This window comes from Papaver somniferum, chromosome 2 (genome assembly GCF_003573695.1).
Source record: "Papaver somniferum cultivar HN1 chromosome 2, ASM357369v1, whole genome shotgun sequence".
NCBI lineage: Eukaryota > Viridiplantae > Streptophyta > Magnoliopsida > Ranunculales > Papaveraceae > Papaver > Papaver somniferum.
In genome coordinates, this window is record NC_039359.1 from 76,479,331 (window position 1) to 76,486,306 (window position 6,976).

The 6,976-nt window shown below is 35.6% G+C and overlaps 1 long non-coding RNA gene across 6 annotated transcripts; it reads left to right on the forward strand.

Moving 5' to 3' along the window:
- Nucleotides 1–1,345: 1,345 nt before the first annotated feature.
- On the forward strand, nt 1,346–6,976 carry LOC113348087. Of its 6 annotated transcripts, none has more exons than XR_003359465.1 (6): nt 1,346–1,487; nt 1,596–1,628; nt 2,341–2,383; nt 3,566–4,380; nt 5,193–5,378; nt 6,081–6,976. It is a non-coding gene; the product is annotated as an uncharacterized LOC113348087 (long non-coding RNA). The 6 variants fall into 6 exon arrangements; XR_003359467.1 differs by having other exon boundaries at nt 6,502–6,976; XR_003359466.1 differs by lacking the exon at nt 6,081–6,976 and adding an exon at nt 5,704–6,062.

The following is a 6,976-nucleotide window of genomic DNA, read 5'->3' on the forward strand; positions in this document are numbered from 1 at the left end:
CTACCTTCTTCACTTTCTCGGGACCAGTGTGCAATTCTCTAGGGGCTCTTACTTCTCCCGATTTTGGATCCCTAACCGACGAGGAGATGATCCAGGCTGTATCCTTGTATTTTGTTGGTCTGAAGGGCACTTTCGATCAAATGGTGAGTGAACGTTCTCGTGCTGTGAGTAAAAATTTTTAATCATATTGTTGTAATGTGGTTATTTCCTTATGCTATGAAGTGCGATGTTCTCAGGCTTCCAATAGGCAGTTGCTATGTGCGGCGATAAGGCAGAAGGAATTAGTAGAAATTGAGAACCTTCGTCTTGAATTGCATCGAGAGCAGGATCGAGCTCGAGGACTAGAGAAGCAGCTAGCCGAGACCCAAGGTATTTATCCAAAACCGCAGTCGCTATGATTGATTCCATAGTGCCAATATCCTGAATTTAGTATTATCTTGTTAGCCGAGATGTCTAGTATAGATGCCGACGCAGGTTCTGAATATCGTTTGTTGAAGAGAAAATTGGACATTGAACTGAACCATGTTGATAATATCCACCAAAGAATTGTGAGTAAGGACGACAAGATAGATAGACAAGCGGTCGAGCTCGAGCAACTTCGAGATGAGCTACTTCGATATCAGAGATTTGAGTATGTGCCTGACGAGATGGACAATCTTCGGGTGAACTTGTCTCGGGCCCAAGGGATTGCTGCCGAGAAGACGTTGTTGGCTAATAGCTTGGAAAGTCAGTGTGGTAGGATGAGACTTCAGATTAAGGACCTGCATGTCGATCGTAAACGGATATTGAAATAGAAAGACACTGCGGAAAAGTCTAACCATGAATTACGGGAGAAACTTCGACAGTTTGATCAGGTATCCCAAAATTTGGAGTGGGTTCAGGCTCAGTTATCGGGTTTACAGTTGGCACATGATCGACAGAAGGATAGCTGGAGCGACCACAAAAAATATTTCCCCACCAATGAGTTCAATGAGCAACATTATAATGAGTTAACTGCTAAGTTCTCGGCCCTTGCACTAGTGGAAAATGAGGTTTTCCTGACCCACAACCTCGACCCTCAATGGCGGTCAACGGACCGTGGACCGGTCAAGACAATCCCAGAACTAATAAAAATGCGGAGCACAGTACAAAGCGCCAAAAACGGTCATTGGATAATTACCATTTTATCCTTCAAATCCGTGACCCATGCCTCGACCGGTCACCATGGTTGATCCTGTAGTCAGGATTTTTGGGCCCATTCTCTGCGTGGTCGCGATTGAGCAACTATAGTGAACGGCTGGATGAAGATACCTTATCTCTTGTTTTTATCAACTTTACTGTATCCTCTTCATACGCTGCATCTCATATTTATCCTTCTCCCTCTCACCTCTTCTCTTTCCTTTTTGTTATACAGAAGCTAAAAAGCCCAAGTCGTTTCTCCTCAAAAACAAAGGGATTAAGTTATTAATCGAAGAAGAAATCTCCGACCATGACAAAACAATATCTTTGTTAGTATTAAGTTTCTTCTACTCATCTTCAATTTATTATGTAATTTTGATTTATTTTTAGTCTTAGGGGTTTTCTTCTAATTTGTTTCTGTGTTTGTTTTGTTGTAGATGTAAAAGAATTTTTCACGCAGTGCGATCCTGGTGAGGATATTTCTTGTCCTTCTACCTAAATCTCTATTTACACCTTCTTCTTTTTTAATTAAATTTTTGGTCGTTTTATCATGTTTTTTTGGGTTTGTTTCCATGATTTTTGGTTATCAATATTGGTACAATTAGTAGATTAGGGCTGATCTGAGGGGTTTTTCTGGTTAGGGTTTTTGTTTCTTGATTTAGATTGATTCATATTTATTGATTGTGGTGTGGCTGGTTAATTGATTCACGTCTATGAACCCTATTTCTGATTTTTTATCATTAAAATCAGAAATCCCTAACTTATTCTCTCGAAGATCCAAAGGTATAGAACTGATTTTTTTCAGTTTTATACTTGACCACTATCATTTCATAGTAACATAAACTAGTAGAAATCAGCGAAGATGTTTTGATTAGATATTAATCTTCTATTAGGAATTATCAGTAATTTTCAGCATCATGTCATCTTAAATCTCTTGTGAAATTTTTAATCCTAGTCTTCAATTAAATATCGCGAATAATTTGGGGTGTTGTGATTTGCATATTTGGGTTTGATATTGAAAGTTGTTTCTTACAAGGTGAACGCCCTTTTCATTTAAATCTAGAGTTTTATTTATTTTACAATAAGAGACTCATAAATATTGAAATTTATAAGGGGGTTAATTTTTATTGTGTTTGGATCTGTAATTCTCTAATTATTTTTTCTTTTGTATAAATGGTGCAGGATAGATATAGTTCAAATTGTAACAATCCCACTTGATGCAAAGGTTTGTCCGATTACTTATCTGGATTGTAATTTTTTACTTGCTTATGATCATGTTTGTAATATATCAGTTGTGTTTGATGCATAAGTATTTTGGTTTTTTTGTAACCAAGTCTGTTTAAAGTAATTTAAGCTTTAAAAGTGGGTTTCAGTGAAGTGTAGTTTTTTGCTATAATTGATTTTTGCTCTCTATGATATGGATTTTTTCTTTAGACGATGGTTGAGTTATTAGTTTTCATTTGTGTCGTGAATGGTAATAGATGCTTGTCCTGTATAAAAATATACTTTTTGTAGTGAATGGTGCAAGACTTTTGACCCGATTCTAGTTTATTGAGTTACTATTGTAACCAACAAAAATCCTTGTTCAATTATGGGTTAGAATTTAATTATATTTGTTTTCTCCATTAAGAGATAACTGCCAAAGAAAGAAGTCACTGCAACTAAACGAATAACCGTTTCCATTTGTCATGAGTGCGTTTTCTATGTAGGAGTAAACTAGTGGCTAGTAATTCTTGGGGATAATCATAAGTTGCATGTAAAGTCTCTTGTAACCTTGTAGTATATAGAAATGTTGCTGATACACAATATGAATTCATTATCGTCCTACTCATTCTAGAAAATGATCAGAAGAGTTATTAGTATGGCACAGGTGGCCCCATACAATACTTTCTATTTGCAGCTGGAAGAGCACCTGAGCCAAGTTGGTTTGGGTACAACTACCACCAAATGGATAGAAACGCTTGTTTTGGGTGTCCTGGATCCAAACAATTCATTATCTCATCCGGCAGGGGTCTATGATGTTCAATTGAGTCTGTTACATGCTTAGATTCTGACCATTTTTCCAGCTTCATGGTATGTTGTTATCTCATTTTATTACATGCATCATTAAGACCATTAGATCCTTGGGTTGTATATGTAATCCTTTCATATTTTTGAGTGTCTCACAGATAATATCTTAATCACCCTGATTAATTAATAAATATGATGAATAACCTCAGTCACATAATATGTTTGCAGATTAATTCGTTTCGTTCAAATCATGTAAGAGTTTAAGTCTATATTGATTTGACTCTTTTCTTTTTTTTAATACTAAAAAGATTATGATTTTGATTGGTAATAAGGGAATCTAAATTACGATAATACTTACTAAATTTATATGATCATTCTCCTTTTTACGTTTTTGTAGATGTAGCACTTGGCGCTGATTGAGCGTTATCCCAACTTGGCTTTTGACGCTGATGCAAGTGGTGATTCTGCATTACTACCAAGTGTGGAAAAGCTAAGCTCATCTTTCAGTTGTCATTTTTCCAGCTGTATATTTACTCACGTTAGTGACCTAAGGTTATGTTCATTCATCTCATTTCTGTGAAATAATATTTTGTGAACCACTTCTTAATTTATTTATTTTGGATACACACTTCTTAATTTCTTATATAACTACATCATGTGTTCCTAATAACGAATAAAACTTGGAACCTTCTTGATTAACTGACTAATTTATCTATGGTTTGGTATAGTTATTTTTGTGGACCTGGATGCCTCACGTGATCATGCCTGGATTAGTGACATGGAAAGTCCTCCATAAAGCTTAAGATAGTGGTCTTTCAGTCCCAAAAATATGTATCTCTACTTGATCCTTCGTTCAAGTTTTCAGTGAAATTTTCTGAGTTACGGTTTAACTTTACTTGTTTACTCCTTCAGAAGATAACTACCAATCTTGGATTAGCTAAATTTTTTAATTCTAAGTTTGTGCGTTTGTTATGCAACAACCTCTTAATGAATGAAGAACAACCTACTATACACTGATGCACCAACAATTCCTCATTTGGGTATTATTTTTACCATATGCTATCTTTGACTACACGATCAGTAATTTCTTAAGATGAATATTTTCCACTACATAGTTCTTCTATTTCTGAATATATATTTCCTTTTTTGTATGTCATTGATGAGTTGGAGCTCGAAAAACATAAAAGATGGACCAACGCCGCTCGAACACAGGTAAATCCCAAGAACCCATCTGATGGAAATTGTTTATACTTTATGGAAACACTCAAGGTTCCTAGGTAATTATTTAGTATTTATACCTAAAACCTAGCTTAAGAATACAAAATGAAAAGGTTGCTGGTATTATGAATTATTTAATATTTGGTACTGTAATGAAAGTATGCGAAAGCAGAAGTTACATGTACATGTATAGCACGAAGGGTCAATCTTAGATTTTGATGGACTTGCCTTTGATAAAATTTTATTGTTTGACAAGTTTTAAAAGCAATTTATATTTGGGTTTTTTAAGGAAATTCGATGGCTATGTTAATATTTAGCTTAAACAGTCTTATGCTTATCTTTTTTATTGGTCTTACAAGCTGGCATCTAGGAACGGATCAGCACAAGGTGAAACAAAATTATTTATGTTGAGTTGATTTTATATGACCAACCAACCATGTTAAAAGCGATATCAGGTGATAGCAAAGAAGAAGTTTGTACCTTCCATTATTGTTAAGTTCCACATTTTATTAGAAGGTAGGAAAAATACTAATAACAACAAGAACACACTAGATTGCACTTGTGGACCTGAAACACCTGGTCTATATTTTGAGTTTCATTTGAATGCTGCATTATATTGATAGAAACCACAGGGCCCAGTAAGCTAACTAAGCACGTCAAGGAACGACAACTCATAATTTTTTTTGGCTTACTATTTTTTCTTTCCTATGAGATTGCCGAATAAGAACATAGTTGTTACGATCCACCTTTTGGAGTATTATCCCAGGAGTTTTTTTCTTCTATTTAAGTATCGTTAGTTTGTCCAGGTGGTGTCGAGTAACGAACCTATATGTTTGGAATTACAGTTTCTGAATGTTCTGTAATAAAGATGTTACCATTGGCGCATCGATGGTAACAATGAATGTTAACCATGCAAATAATCATTCGTTGGGCGAACCTTACTGGACTTATCATCCATTGCCGTGTGGTGTGGGATATTCCCAAATGTTCAGGTCAGTTTATTTTTACTTAATATTGTTTTCTTTTTACTTATGTGTATTGAATATTAATAAACCAAATATCTTCAAATATTGATTGTTTGATAGTTACCGGAATAGACTAGTAACTTACTGCCATAATTTTACAATCTTACGAGTTCATAGCATTTTTCACTACGACTGAATATTAGATAGTTTTTACATAAGAACGCACAGCTCTAGAGGTGTGTCTCTTAAATACTTGGTTGTCAGACTCATTATAGCATGTCATACAAATAATTTCACAACTGTGAATAACAATGAACTGAAAAATGTTCTCTTGAAAACTGCTTTTCAAAAGTTATTGCTGCCTAGGTTGTACTCAATGTTCCTGAACCAGAGTTGATGATGCAGAATTCCGACTGAATGAAGTTTATGCACTTGATATGGTTTCCATCACAAGGGAGTGGAGAAAATCATTTTGCTCTTTAATCAATAGTTTTTTAGTTCATCGTTTTGTAATCGAACACTAGAACTACAGATTACACTGGTCAGAAACCAATGAATCAATGAATGTTAAATTGAATGATTATTTGGGTGCAAGTTTACTTTGATTTTCATTTTCATTTCATTTGAATTTGGTTTTCATTTGAATTCTAATTTGAGTTTCATTTGATTCTCATTTGAATTTGATTTTCATTTGATTCTCATTTGAGTTTCATTTGTGTTTGATTTCAGATTCAGTCAGATTCAGTCAGGCCAGATAGCCAATCTAAATTAATTTTTTTTATTAAGATTTATATCTATGACTGATTGAAGTCAGTCAGAAAGTATTGACCGTTAAAATTGGTCGTTAATATAAGATTTTCAACGACCCCCGGAGACACGTCATAGTTGAAAAAGACGCTCAAACAGCGACCCTTTCTTCGACCGACAAAGCAATTCATAGATATGAGTTAAATGACTTGCTTTGTCAGTCGCGAAACTGCTGATTTCCACTAGTGTTGAGTGTAGTTTGCTTAAGTCCGAGGAAACCGTTAAAGTAGTTTTTCCCTTGCTTGAAGGTGTTGATGCCTGCGTTGTGTTATGTTTGTATTTTGATGTTATGATGTTGTTTCCCCTATCACTAATTGTCTCTTCTCAACTGTAATTGAACAAGGAAAGTTGAAGTCTTTGGAGGAAGAGACTGTTCGGATAAGGGCGAGGGAGACCCAACTACTCGGGCAGGTGGCTACTGTTGAGGCGGCATCGAATCAACTGACTCGAGATCGTGCTGCCGAGAAGGAGAAGTTCAACACCGAACTTGTCGCCAAAGTAAAATAAGGTGTGAAGGCGGTTATGGAGAAGAAGCGAGCCGATGCCGCTGCTAAGAAGGCAGGATCAGGATCAGTTCCTCCAAAGGCATAAGTTGATCTTTTGTAGTTCTGCGTCACTATTGTGCCCTTTGCATTGGGCTGTAATTCGCTTAAACACCATTATCTTTTCTGAAAATTTTCTTTTAAGGGGTGATGCGTCGCCAATCGATTGTATTAGTTGTTTTCAGATATTTTCATTTGTGCTTCGTCGACCGTACTTTGTTGTTTCTATATGACATGTTAATGTTTCTCTGAACAAAAAATGGTTTACTTAGTTAG